We start from the raw sequence: 16,217 nt of genomic DNA on the forward strand, positions 1-16,217 counted from the left end.
GCAATTGCAACTAAAAATGGCCGGTCCGAATTATACTCACCTATTAAAAGTAATGGCTTCACAAATCTTACCTACTTTGTCATACGGGTTAACCATGTGGCTAGGAGGGGAGGCAAAAATGTTAAATAACTTACAAAACAAAATCTACAAAGTAGTGTTTAACCTGCCGCACTCAGCCGCGCCCGCACAAGTCCGACTTGAATTTAGCTTACAGAACCAAAAATTCCAGTCAATGTCTATATTTGCAAAACTGTGACATAAAATTCGTTCTGCCCCAAGCGAGTCAATGGACAATATCTGCTGGGAGGAAATTAATTAACAGGAAAACCAGCCCAATACCACCTTATGGGGAAGTTACCTTAGCACCTGTTTGACTACATTGGATCTACAAGAAGTATGGAAAGAAAATTAAACCAGGCGTACTTCTGTAAAGTAGCCAATGGCTCAGCAAAAAGGAATTCTCTGTCAGAAGACAAAAAATCTCTAAAGAAACGGCACCACACATGGACAGTAATTAACTCCTACACCCATGAAAAACCACAGGGATATTTAGCCTCACATTATAGTCAACATTTAAAGAAAGTTTTTGTAGCTTACCGAATGGGCATGCACTATTCAAAGGATTTAAGGCCTTCTTGGAATAATCAAATCGAAAGCTCCCACTGTAGACTGTGTGGATACCAGAAGGAAACTTTGATGCATTTGTTATGTGCATGTCCAGCTTTATTAGCTTTAAGAAGACAATATCTACGGGCTATCTTTATCACATTAAAGATCCGCACTTGCCAGCAAGCAGTAATAAGCTGGCTAGTAGGCACTTCCTCCATCTTGGCATGTCGGGGAATTAAATTTATGACCAAGGTAACAAAACTGCTACAAGAAATTTACTGACAAACGGCTCCTAAGGTCTAGCACAATGAACGGATCAAGGCAGAAAGTCCGCTGTGGCAGAAAGGACATTACTAAAACCATGCAAATGAACTTAGTAAGATACTATATTGGATGAAATATGATCAGTGTTGTCTTTTTACTTAAAATAGAATATTTATTCTTTTATTGTTCTAAAATTCGGAATTTTAAAGCTGTCCGAAGATTGTAATGATTTTTATTAATTAAACAATAAAAAAACTTGAACTTGAACTTGAAGTGACAAGAACTGTTATGAGACACCCTAAATGAACTGTATCAAAAATTGGGGTGCAGAAGATTGAAAAACTATTCTGAAAGGTTCAGAAAGATTAAGCCGGAACTCAGCTACAGGCTGTAGAAATATTTGAAAAAAAGGGGAACAGCAAGAAGGCTTAAAGAGGTGCTTGGATACACTACACATTTGTATACACTACACATTTGTACACATTACTAGTTTTTTTTTGCTTTTAATTGTAGTTTAGTATTAGATTTTTTCTGGAAAATGGCAAGGGCAAAATATCAACAGACGATATCAAAATAAAAGTTTTAAACGTAGATGTGTTAATGCTTGCTTTATAAGTATCTTACAAATTATGTTTGTTTGGTTAACATTAATTGTTGTTGTGCCTTATTTTATGTATTCTACTAAGAATAATATTTCTAATAATTTGGTGAGTGGAAAAATAGATGTGGAAAATCTTAAAGAAGATCCACAGACTAGCATTAAGAAATTAACAAGTGATGATTTATTACACCAAGATAATTCTATTAATGATTTCTCGTTAAACGTCTTTACTAAATTATTGTTTGAGTATGTGTATACTATGGCTGCAAGAGATTGTTACGTGTGCATGCAATTTCCGTTGCCTATGTCTGAGGGGGTGACCTATCATCACCTACCTTTAGCATATAGAGTTTTGTGTAGTGTACAATCAAGTTTGTTGTATGTGAAAGGAAGCTTGCAGTATTGCTTTTCAAATTAGGATTTATTTTTTTCTGAAGTGCCTATTAGAAAGAATATGAATATGGTGAGCAGTGTAAAAAATGCTGAATATTTTGGGGAGTTTTTTCATACTACTAAAACGATAGATACTGTGTATGCACATCGTAATAATTTGACCTGTAGTTTACGTCATGAGGAGATTGAATTTATAAATCTGGTGGAAGAAAGAAGACAGAATTTAAAGAAAAAGGCTGCTGAGCAAAAGCCCCATATAGCTCCTTGGGCTTTTAGAGAAGAAGATTACAAAAAGGGTGAGACATATGCTGCAATGACTCTGGATTGGCATCATAGGGGAAAAGCTTTGCTTAATTAGACAGAAAACTGACTATAATCGTTATTTCATTGGTTCTGGTGAATGTGACCATACCTTCCTAATTACAGGGGGTTGGGGAATAAGAGATGGTGTGGATCGTGTTTATCCTGGTATATGTAAGTAAGAGTAAATTTTAAAACCTCCGCTATCCAACACTTTCCTTACTGTTGCACTCTTTGAAGTGGGAATAGTAATTTGACCCTCCGCTATCCAACACTTTCCTTACTGTTGCACTCTTTGGAGTGGGAATAGTAATTTTGCATCTCCGGTATCCAATACTTTCCCTACTGTTGTACTCGCTGGAGTGGGAATAGTAATTTTTACCCCTCCGCTATCCAACACTTTCCGTACTGTTGCACTCTTTTGAGTGTGAATAGTAATGTTTACCCCTCCGCTTTCCAACACTTTCTCTACTGTTGCACTCTTTGGAGTGGTAAAAGTAATTTTTTCCCCTCCGCTATCCAACACTTTCCCTACTGTTGCACTCACTGGGGTTGAAATAGTAATTTTTACCCCTCCCTATCCAACACTTTCCCTTCTGTTGCACTCTTTGAACAGGGAATAGTAATTTTTTGCCATCCGCTATCCAACACTTCCCTACTTTGCACTCACTGAAGTGGGAATAGTAGTTTTTACCCCTCCGCTATTTAACACTTTCCCTACTGTTGCACACTTTGGAGTAGGAATAGTAAATTTTACCCCTCCACTCTCCAACACTTTCCCTACTATTGCATTCTTTGGAGTGGGAATAGTAATTATTTCCCCTCCGCTATCCAACACTTTTTCTACTATTGCTATCACTGGAGTGGGAATAGTAATTTTTACCCCTCCGCTATCCAACATTTTCCCTACTTTGAACACTTTGGAGTGGGAAGAGTCATTTTTTCCCCTCCGCTAGCCAACAATTTCACATGTGTATTTGTTTTTTCCTACAGCACATTTTACTGTTCTGCAGAGAGGGCCTCAAGATTCTTTTTAGGTTTAGTTTACTTTCTAAAACGTAGGCTGCAAATAAATGTATTTTGTCCTTTGTGAGTTCCTCATGATGGCCAAGGCTGCGTGGAGGAAGTAATGAACATTATTAATGGAATTTCCTTCCCGACCGGAGTATGTGGACACTTGTACTATGAGTTTGATACATTAGCGAGTTGGAGAAATGTGCAAGCCGCGGAAGAGATTATCGGAGTTTTCTCCGCTGAAGGTCAATGACGAAAGCTCTCTAAAGACAAAGGAACTGTTGAAAGTTAGGCACACTGGAAGGGGAATGATCAGACACCCACTGGCCTAGTCCAAAGGAATTTGAGGACTTTTTGTGTGTTGATACATGGGGGGTTGGATCTTTAGTGAATTAGGGTACAATTACTGATATTAGAGTATATAGTTAGGGCAGGTTTGCGAGATTTACATTGTGAGAGGAGAGAGCCATGTTGCTGTTTCCCAGCTTAACTGGCTGGCTGTTGTTGTGCTGATCCTGACTCTTTGACTTTGCTCCTCATACCTTCTTGAGGGTGCCTTAGCTTCCTCATCAGGCCGGAGAGTAACTTTTCAGACTTCTTGCATTTTGTGCTATAGGTTTGTATGATATTCTGAATTTGCATTAATCTTATTTTGCAAATGTTGTTTACTCTTTTGTCTCTGCGCCTATCCACTGTCTCATGACATGGTTTTGAGATGTTATTATGAGTTACTATATTTTTGTTTCTCTTGTGTGGTGATCTATGATTCAAGCAGTATTGTACTTGATGAGCATTCACATTAATTTAGATAAAAGCATATTTCTAAGTAATCAGAGTCTGTCTTTATTAATGTCAATTGGTTATATTGAATGAATATTTCTTTATTTAGGTCCTCATTGTTAGAATTCTGTCAATACTTTGCCAATCCCTGTCAACTATACAAGATTCATCAGAGAGGAGCAAGGACCAATATAGACAAAAGAAATTGGTATTATGATTTAAACTCACGCAGCGTGAAAGAGACTGATAGGTATTCAATTGGGTCCTGATGGTTAAATTGGCAAATGCCCCTTTCCGCTGCATCACACCCTTTCTATCTCAGTGTCCCCTAGGTTCAATTTCCCCTGAAAGGATCTGTGCCAGTTAAAGGACATTAATTCTGTTTTAGCTGGATTGATTTCCAGACCATGGAGTTCTCAAAAAACAGGCAAACCAATTAGCCCGTGTTTGGGCACCCATCGGAGTCTTGGAAGTTCGTAAAGTGCTATCTTGAAAAAACAGAGTTTGGATTTTTTGGCAGGGGAATTGTTTTGATAATCATACAAAAAGTCAATCACACCTTTGATGAACATCGTGAATAAAGTTGGGGCAAGCATTCAGCCCTAGCGAACTTGTCTCTCTATTTTTATTTGGTCCGTCACTTCTCCTTTCCTCCTCACTTTGTAGTCCGATGGATTATTAAACTAAGGAGGTTGGTCGGTACACACTTTGCTCCAAGGATCTCCCACAGTTTATCTCAAGGGACTCATTTAAAGTCTACTCTTTAGTCTACAAATATTACAAAGAGATGACAACGACTCAGGTGTACAACTTTCCTGAGTAACCGGGCAAAGTACACGACCTGGTCTATATTACTTGTTTCTGCACTAAAAACCCACCAGTAAGTGAGATAGAACATTGAACTCTTGTATTCAATCCTGTACTTTATCTAAAATGTATCCATCAAAATGTTCTTGTAGATTACCGATCAGGCATGTTGGCCTGTGATTTGCTGGATAGTCTCTATTACTTTTCTTTTAGATTGGGTTGATTTTTGCTCCTTTCCACCCACGTTTTAGGAATGTCAGCACCAGCTGCAATAGCATTAAAAAATATATTTACCTAGGGGCCCCAAACAATTGCCTCTGTTTTATATGAGTCTACTGGTATCTTGTCCAAGCCAGGTGCTTTATTGACTTTCAATAATTCAAGTACTTTTAGAGGATCAGCAAGAGAAACGCTAATAAGAAGCTCAGCTTCTGTAGAATACAATATTACCAGTACTGTAAATTGCTGAACACTGGGCCTCAGCTTTTTAAGATTGATGCAATTCAGAAAAATGTTGATGCTGTATATGCAGCTGCATAAAGAATTCTTCTCTTTTTGTGGTTTTTTTGTTATATGTAAAAAAGGCAGAAAGATTTTAATTGACGTTGAAAACCCTTACAAAATCACTGAAAAAGCACTTCCGTTTAAATACCAAGAAACCAAGGACATTTGACAGCTATGCATAACTGACATAAGTGTGACTTGCACCGCTGTGATGCTCTGCTTATTACCATATTACATCACTGATGAGATCTTAAAATAAATGGAAGTGCAAGTTATACTTTTTTCAAATGCAAGAATGTGCCAGGATAACCTACTTTCTTTACTCTTTAACACATTTAATAAGTCATGCCCCCTATTTTCACCTCATTTCTTTCTGCTAGCAGCTAGTATCAGTTTGTACTCTTTCCTTTTTTCCTGAAAGGCTAGCCTATCACCCTTTTCAACTAAAATAACAAGCTTTGATTTAGCTTCCCTGCAATGACTATCAAACCACAATGTTTCTTTGTGTCTACGGGGTTGTATTTTTACTTCCTTATAAAAATAATTCTTAGTGTCCCAAATATTATGGAGTGAATTTCAATAATTGGGACCTGATTATCTGCTGCATATGCTTATGGCTCCAAGCTAACTGCATCAATGGTGCATATTGGCAAGTATGTCAGGGCGCATCATGATTTGTGGTCACTTAATATTCCTCCTATTTATAGTGTGAAAAATTGGTATTTCAGGTGCTTTATCGGTTAAGATCAACTGGGTGAGAGGAAATCCTTTGAGCAACAAAGCTAAAGCATTATGACTGCTGTCTCTCTTTCAACAACTTTCATGTCATAGACATAGCACCCCAAATGTAGATCTATCAGTACATGATCTATTTTGCTAGTGGTCTTCCCCCTCTTGAAAGTATGCGCTTCTTCCTTGTCCAAAGTAGTTCAGCATTATGGGCACACAGCCCATGTGTCAATGTAAAAGTTGCCACTTGCAGTGCCAAGCCAAGTGTTTCAGTGTTTGAGATGCGGTTAACGAGGCAATGCCCCATTCTTCATCCTCTACGTTGGTAATAGAGGTTCAGTGGTTACATTAAAATCGCCTGCTACCATTAATGGGTAATTGCCTAAATTCTGTTCCAGGTATTTGTCCAGAAGATAGATAGTAGTTGACTCTTTATTCTGTGAAAGACTTCTATAGTACACAGTAAATACATTGAGAAGAGGCCTGAAGGGGAAGAAATGAACAATCCTAAAATAGCTGGAAATCTTAAATCAAGGATTTTAATTATGCAATCTAGGTAAACCTTGATCTATATAAATAGCCCTCCTGATGGATGGGCAGCTACTGAGGGTCTGGCTTCAATACTAACATTTACATAACCAGACATGTGTACTGGTATAGTTAACCATGCTTCCTGAAAAACACAGATGTGATAACTATCTATAACTTTCACCCAAACTGGACCATTAAGTTTGGCTAGTAATCCAGCCACATTCTCAGATATGAGCTTGATCTCAGGTTGTTCATAGAAATCACTACTGTGTAGTTATGCATAAGTCAGCAGAGTTACCATAGGAAGAACATGCTAATAACTTTACCACTGTTTGACAAATCCTTAAGAAAACGTCTTTCTTTAAAGTTCTTCCATCTCAGCTCCTCCATGGAAAGTTTTGGGAAGATCCGTCAAATGGGGGCCGAGAATAAGGGGGTTACCAAAGCATATTTTTCCACATGTATTTTCCATGGGAAAAATATGCAATGATACAGCCAAAATGGATGAACAGAATTACATCCAATTTGGCAGAAAGTTTGCTCTTTACCCACAAGTGTGCTTTTTTGTGTGATTTGGGGAAAATCTGTTTCGTAGTGTTTGAGAAATTAAGGTTCAAAATGTAAAGATACATTGACAGTTGATCCTGCGAGAGTCATGCAGGAGTCCAGCAGGAAGCAAAGTATAAAATTGGACCAATCTGATTAGTTGTAAGTGCTTTTTTCCCATTGGCTGCCTCACTCATGTAGGACTCACAGTCCAGCATAATGATTGATCTAAATGGCTGCTGCAACATGAAAGAAAATGTTGTGGCTGCCATTACAGGACACAAAGACGTGATCCCCTTGCACTGAAAATATAAACAAAATAAGATATTAGGGGGCAGGGTAGGGGTACCCTGATTCTCTGGCCCTTATGGGGGGATCCCCCAAATATATTTTTGGCCTTTTAGCAATCCTGCAGTACACATGCGGGAGCCAGCACAGCTTCGACTGCTCCCATGGGACTCCAGAAGAACAAAAAAAATCATTAAAAAATGGGTGGGGTATTGTTACAGGATGGCTAATGGCTATGGGCAATGGGGGATTGGCTGCTGACAGGGAGTTGTGCTCAGTGACTCACCCAAACTTCCACCCTCACCACATACAGGCAAAGCATCAGCTGATGGAAGAATCGCCCGTTGGCAATTGTCATTGATCAGCTTTGCCCTTATGGGATGGAGTTAATACCATACTTATACATTGGACAGGCTATTAGATTAAGAAATCTCATTAAAGCAAGAGATCAGGAACCCTTCCATCTCCTCTCCTCTCTACACTCTCACGAGCACCCTTTCTAAGCACCCTCCTTATCCTTTAATTTCATCTACAGCCATGAGCACAACATTATTTAAATGACTATGTACGATGTACATGAATTACAATGTCTTCTAGAAATTGCAACTAAAATCTGCTAAGTATTTATATGTGTATGTGTCTCTCATTTGATTTAATTGGATTTTGCTGCACTTATCCCTCACATGTTATATTTCATATATTGTTGAGGGACAGTAATACAATCATCTCTCTTTGTTGTGGTTGCTTCCCCTGATTGGACCACTGTTTGTCTGTATCGTATATTACCATATTATATCACTGATGAGTTCTTGAAATAAATGGCGATGCAAGTAATATTTTTTTCAGTTACATATAACTGCCCAATTTTCCCGTTTTTTCGGTTTTAACCTATATATATATTCACTGAAAAAAACATAGGTTTCAGGGATGTTATAGTTAGTTGGACATTTCACTCATAGAAAACCATAGAAATTCCCCTGTTATAGTTAGTTGAACTAACTATAACTCACGCCCCCGCAATGCACTGCTGATGGCGTCACATATTACATCATTCATGACATGGTCAGTGACATCTCTGATTACATCACTGATGACATCTCAAATGACATTACTGATGACATCATCCAAGTCAAAATCTGATGCACCTTATCAGACCCTAATATAACACTTGATACACCCACTATAAAATACAGACTATAATATTCGAAACCATGAACACACCAATACCAGTTAGTACATATCCACTCACTAATGTGAGGCCACCAACGTATACACGTGGCTGTGGACCCTTGCTCACTGCTACCTCTGGCCTACACTACGATCAGCAGGCCTCACAATTCAGATACAGTCGTAATTCCACATGACGCAGTCCAGTAGCCAAGACACATTGCTCCCAGTGCGGCCCGTCCACAACAAGCATCATCACAGGCTCATACAGTCTCAATACTTCTGGTACCACTAACCCTCTTTAACACAAGCCAATCCCACATGTGTAACTGTGTCCTGAGTCCTGAATGGCAGTGACCCCAAGTCCGTGGCACTGACCACAACACCACACTCCCTTCAATCAGTGACTCATAGTTCGATATGCAAGGCCGGCAACACGTAGTTCCACTAACTCTCTTTAACACAAGCCGATCCCACATGTGTAACTGTGTCCTTAGTCCTGAATGGCAGTGACCCCAACTTTGTGGCAACGACCACAGCACCAGACTCCCTTTAGGCTTATTTGTTGTTCTTTTCTTTAAATAATTTTTTTTAGATGTAAATCTATACATGACTAAGATTCTTCTTTGTCCAACCGCACAGGGACACTTCCAGGCCCAAGAAGGTTGTTGGGGGTATGATGGTAATGTGGGAAGAGGGTGCGTTACCTGCTGATGTGGGGAGAGGTAGCGTCAAAGGGGTATCTATCACAGAAAGAACTCCGATATGTTTTCACAAATGCCTCAGACAAATGCCAGCTGACGGACTGAATCACAAAATGATTTTTCAATGCTTCTGTAGTGTGAGTTATAAACAGTTTCCACCCAGGCTCGCAGAGGGCCAGCTGTGGCCCGTCTGCTCGACTCACAGACGCAGTACTACGAGCCGCCCGTGTTATTGTAGCTATCCCTGCCCTGTTCCGTAGTATGCCACGCCACTGCGATTACGTTCCGACGTTGGCCCCACATAGCTACCTGTCGCAGGCGTACTCGCTGTTGGTGTGCAGGTCAGTGGTCTAGTTCTCAACATCTCATGGTCACTCCCTCAGGGCAGGTTTGCACACACACCACACCCATCCGGCATATGCGTCACAGGCCATGTGACCACGCAAATATAATAGATCGACAACATCACATCCTTTATTGCTGGTGCTGACTAGATGGCAGACGCGCCACATGTCTCAACCATAAAGAGTCTTTGAAAAGTTGCGCAGAAGGTTAGTTGCACCCTGATCTGTATAGCCATCAGGGGCATACCACCCCCTTGGCGCGGACTTCAGATGCACAGGGTTAGTACCACCCAAACCTCATATGGCCATCAGGGGCCTACCACCACGTGCACACACTTGAGTTCCACAGGTTTAGCGTCCCCAAAAGCTGATGTGGTCTCCGCCATCGATGACTCAGGACTCAGCGACATGTGTGAGATCTGTCGGGCCGCGGAGAAGCTGATGTGGTCTCCGCCATTGATGACTCAGGACTCAGTGACATGTGTGAGATCTGCCGGGACGTGGAGAAGATGATGTGGTCTCCGCCATTCATGACTCAGTGACATATCTGGGATGCGCGGAGTTTTGACGGGCAGGTGGAGTGTCCACTGCTTCACTCTCCGGTGGCACCAGGTAATTATTTGCTCATGGATGCGCAGAGGCAGCAGTATCTGTCTCTCTCTCTTCCTTCTTTCCCTTCTACCTCTCTAACTCTCTCTCTTCCTTCTCCCTTTCTCACTCCCTTTCTTTCTTTCCTTCTCTTTGTCTCTCTGGCTTTTTTTCCTTCTCTGTTTCTTTGTGCCTCTCTCCTTTGATATGCCCATTACACACGTCCTTATTTTGTGCTTTATTTTCCAGGCTCTGTCGTCGACATCCATGGTCCCCACAGGAGTGTTCCGCCTTCTTGTTTTCTATTATTTTTCTCACATTTTGTTTATTCGTTTATCATTTATATATATGTTAATAAAAAAAAAAAATTTGCAAATAGTTTTTCGTTTATCATTTATATATTTATTTATAAAAAAATAAAGTTAAAAAAAAATTAATTACGTTTTTGGTTTTTCTCTTCACTGTGTGACTGTTTCTTGTTCTTATTACTGTTATTTGATGGAGTCCACCATGGTGTTAAATTTTGGGGCACTTATCGTGGGAATACTGGTGATGTCTACAGTTTACACCAACTTCTGAATAGTGTGTTAGATTTATCTCAACTTCACTTCCATTAAAGTGCTGATAATGAAATGGGGACTAGCCGTTCCCGTACAAAAAGACACGAGGTGCACCTTTGCGATTTATTCTAAATACTAAAATCCTGTATTGAATTGCACTGAGGTAGTGGCTGCACTTACAGTGTACACACAAAATCAATTAAGAACTCTCATTGTATTTATATTGATTGTGAATAGTGCGTCAAGTTCTGGATCTTGACGAGATGCACTGCTCAGTTCGAATATTGTTCTGCACATGAAAAAAATCACATCACAACTTTCACGCCAACTACAATGCGAAACAAATTCCGGCGATAAGCCACGTTAGCACCAGGTATTTTACACCTGCTTTCTGCTGGTGTTAAGCAGGACGACTACCTGCACTATGAAACGGAACACAGCCAAGAGCCACACCAGAGCACCCACAGGTGCCATAGAATCAATGAGCATGATGCAGGGATACCCATGAGGGCCACAAGACTCATCGCAACAACTCCAGGACCACCAACGCCCCCCAAACCCGCATCTGAGCAAGTGTGTCCCTGTGGTCATTGTCTTAGCATGAGAGGGACGAGCCCTGCAACATCACAGTGTGCTGTCACCTCAGTGAGCCTGGACATGTAGCTACGCACGCATCCTTCTGCATACACAACCGGCATGTGCTGGTCTGGAGTACACAGGTCAGCGCAGGGGTGTGCCTATCTGACAAGGGGAACAAGGTGTCTCGGACATGTCCGTGTACAGGAAGTGTGGTAAGTGTTTCTCTGTGTTCTGGTGTGGCCTGCCACAAAGGCCGCAGCACTCGATGTTGTAAAGTGCCATGCACCACTTCCAAACAGCACTGTGATGGTGTAGTTTGAATGTAGCAGGACATGCGCGAATAGGCATTACAATGGTGTAACGTACGAGTACACGAGATACAACAGCGCACCGTAGAAAAGTGTGGGGGCCCGTGGGAGGGGGAAGCAGCTGTTTGGCAATGTAACACACAGTGAACTCACCCATGTGCTGGGCATCTCATCCATGATAACCATGGTTGCAGACATCCCACAACACCAACGACCGGCCTTTGTACACATCCTGTATGAATGCAGCGTGGTTTTCACTTCTATGCTCGTTCAGTGGTGTGATGTTGGCGGGTTGTGTGACTTGTGTTTCCTTGTTGGTGTTTCATTTTGGCCATTGTTTGTCTATACTTGTGCTGTACTTAATTGTGCATGTGTGCCATTCTGCCCATCTCCCACCGTCCCCCCACTCCCTGCTTCTTCCTCTTCCTGGTGCTGTTGTGTCTATAATTTTGTTGCTCCACACATAAACACATGTAAAGAACAAATTAGAATAGTTCCTTGATTCTTTTAGGTTTCAAAACTTCTCTCTATTGGTTTCTTTTTAATTTTCCATATAAACCGTTTTTTAAATATTCAACAACACATAGAAGTCAGAAGTGCAACGTATTCTATCAACACACTTTCTAGAACATTCTACAACACGTGCAGGTTAAAAGTTCATCAATTTTTTTAAACTTAATAATTATTTTTGCAACATTTTATCGAACATTTAACGGCACATGCAGGTTAAAAGTTCACAGTTGTTTTAAGTTTTAACAGTGCCTTCCAAATGCAAGTAGCAGCAGTTGAGCAAATTTTATCCTATGATATGTACTCCACGCTGAAACTGCTTTTTCTTAACCAATCACAAAGTTGCTTTTCAACAAAACAAATGTGCACCCTACTTTTATAAAAGAATGCTTTCCAGCTCCCAATCACGTATCATTTTGTATGGCAAAAAAAAGTACTTCCACATCTTTAAACATATCTCTTATTCTACCAAGGAACTGCATGAGCTACAGACATCTTTCCATACCTTCCAACCATACCTTCAAAATGCTAGTGTGGATCGTATGACATAGCTATATTTTCGGTGCAAGAGGTATGCAGAACACAGACGTATTGACTTAGACCTAGGTTTACAAAATGTGGACAAATGGTTTACACAGAGAAGATTGAAGTTGCACCAATTGCTACCTTTGGTTAAAACCTGTTTGCATATTCCACACCCTGACCTCATGATTGTGCATTGTGGTGGAAATGATTAGGCACATTGACTGGGGTAGGTTTGGAAATGCTTATGAAGGACACCTTTGGACACCTCACCTCAGCACCATGTGACTCTGGGCAATAGCTCACTTAATAGCTCACATAATTTCCACGCCGGCCTCGAGGGCCTTCAGACCCATAGGGGTGAGTAGTTTGCGCTTTACAAATACCGTATTGATTTGATACGTGCAAATTTACCTTTGCACTCCCTGTATAACACCCCCTAAGCACCATACCCAAGTTACAATGTTCAAAACAGAAGTTCCTCCGAGTAGGTATAACTACATGCTGACACTACTTGACAGATGTGGCACAGCGGCCAGAGCACATGACTTCACAGGATATGACACACAGTTTGGACTCACGCTTTTATCCCCGACTCCGGCAGCACCTCAGCTTAGCACCATGAGCCTCTAGACACTACTGTACATATTTTCAGTACCCCAGGACTTTCCAACCAGTAGGAGACAGTAGTTCATCCTAGTAGGTATAAACACATGCTGACACTACTTCCATAGGTGTGCTGCAGCGGCCAGGGCACGTGACTTCACACCATAAGACACACAGTTTAGGCTCACGCTTTCATCCCCGACTCCCGCAGCAGCTCACCTTAGCAGCATGAGAGTACGCAATACCTCACTTAATTTCCGTACCCAGCACTTTCATACCGGTAGGTATGAGTAGTTCGCTTCGCACCCCCTCTATAGCATACCCTAAACACCCCACAGAGGTTACAGTGCTCCTACCCTCCTCTTTCCCACATTTTCCCCCTTTTTCCCCCTTACTCGCTTCAACGGAATCACAAAATGGTGGCCAACACTTCCTAGTTGCAAATGCTCGCAGCGCTCGCAGGCCAATCAGGAGCAAGCTCGTGCTCGTAACGACTCAGCCAATCAGATGGCAGAATTCCCAAATATCGATATCTGTAAATTTTGATATTTCTCAAAAACTACTGAACGGATTTACACCAAATAAACAAAAGCATGCTTTCTAGACCAAGACCCTTCTCCCTGCCAAATTTGGGGTAATTCCGTTCACCCATTCGACCTGTAGCCTTGTCTAAAGTTTCCTCAGGAAATTAACATTGAAAAAACACCTTTTTTCTCAGCCCCCCCTCGATGAATCACCTCCAAACTTTCAACATAGGAGCTGATCTCAACAAAGAATTAGTTTTGAAAATTTCACGAAGATTCATCACTCGGCACCAAAGTTATTGCAAATAGAATGTTGCCATTTTCCTATAGTAACTAGGTCCTAGTAGGTAATATATATATATATAATGTTTTTGGAATATATATATATATATATATATATATATATATATATATATATATATATATATATATATATATATATTTATATTATCTACTGGCGGTCGCCAGTAAATAGTTATAGTTAGGACCGTGTTTCCATAGGAAATCCGCAACATTCTATTTGGAATAACTTTGGCGCCGGTCGACGAATCCTCGCGAAATTTTCAAAACTAATGGGGCGCTACGCTCCGCTCCTACCCTGAAAGTCTCGGGGGGATTCGTCAAGCGGGGGCTGAGAAAAAAGGGGGGTCCCAAAACGCGTGTTCCCCATGCATTTTCCCATAGGACCTTTAGTCCGAGCTACAGCCCGAACGGCTGAACAGAATTACTTGAAATTTGGCAGAGAGGTAGTCCTCAGGTCAAGGATGTGCCTTTTGTAGGTCTGGTGTGAATCTGTTCAGTAGGTCCTGAGAAAATAGCATTTAAATCAATATATATATCTGTAAGCGCGCTCCGTGCGCTTACCGTAAGCTTACCATACGCGTACGGTGCCGTGCGCGAGCTCAATTCTGATTGGTGGTTACATGACTGTAAACATTCGAATCGGTCAAAATCAGGAAGTGTCGGCCGCCATTTTCTGTCTCTCGCACTGACAAACAAAGGTGGGGAACGTGAAAAGGGGGCAACGAAGAGAGTTGCAGACCCCCTAGTGTTTGTCAGGGGGTCCAAGAAGGACCCAAAAGTACGAAAAATACATTTAATAATTTAAAAAAAAAATCGCGGAGTGCGCGTACGGTAAGCTTACCGTACGCGCACGGGAAAAAAATAAAAAAAAAATAAATAAAGAAGTAACAATCACATTTATTAAATAAATTAAAGGACCCACAAGGGAGAAAAAAACAAATGTTACTGTGTAAAAAAAGGGGAGGCGCGCACGGCATGGACTGCGCAATGCACCGTGCGCGCAGGGTGCGCGCACAGTGAAAAACCAGAAAAAAAAATAAATACAAATGCATTTAAAAAACCGTACAAATTCACTGAAAAAACCATAGGTTTCACACACGTTATAGTTAGGAATTATCATTTACAAAACCTTGCAAATTCACTTAAAAAACCATAGGTTTCACACATGTTATAGTTAGCTGTACATTTCACTCGTAAAAAACCAATGAAATTCCATGTTATAGTTAGATCAGATAACTATAACTTGCGCGACCGCAATCCACAATGTGTAATTTCAGATGTCATCATTGATGTCATGAGTGATGTCACTGACCATGTCATGAGTGATGTAATATGTGATGTCATCAGCAGTTTATAGTGGGCGCGCAAGTTATAGTTACCTGATCTAACTATAACGTGGAATTTCATTGTTTTTTTACGAGTGAAATGTACAGCTAACTATAACATGTGTGAAACCTATGGTTTTTTAAGTGAATATATATATATATATATATATATATATATATATATATATATATATATATATATATATATATATCCATAAACAGAACCGGCACACCAACTCCTCATACCAGAACACAACACTGCAATCCAAGCTTGAGGTATGATTATGTTTATTTAAAAATTCGGGCTATGATGCTTTTTGGCAAGGTCCCCTGCCTTGATCACACACACATATATATATATATATATATATATATATATATATATATATATATATATATATATATATATATATATATCCACACAAGATGCACTCCTGTCGGAGAGCTTAGCCCTTTGAGGGGTGGCACAGCGCCGGTGGAGTAAGCCGGTAGTAATTTCTATCAAAAAACAGAGTTCCGACTGTGCTCTTAGGTCGTTAGAAAAGACACCACAAAGCTCCAAGGACACTTCAAAGGGGGTTTATTTACTTCATAAACCCAACGTGACGCGTTTCACCCTCCTGGGGCTTGCTCACACACCGTTATGCTCCCAGACCAACGTTTACATACATTGCCAGTACCCTCGTGGACATTGAGAGAGGACTATCACATTTGTCTTTCTGCGCCATATTGGAAAGGTGAAATTGCAGCAAATAGTGATATTAGGTATGCGCCATTTAAGAACGGTATGGGTCAACGTACAAAGTGGCAA

Source organism: Triturus cristatus, chromosome 7 (assembly GCF_964204655.1).
Source record: "Triturus cristatus chromosome 7, aTriCri1.1, whole genome shotgun sequence".
In the NCBI taxonomy this organism is placed as follows: Eukaryota; Metazoa; Chordata; class Amphibia; order Caudata; family Salamandridae; genus Triturus; species Triturus cristatus.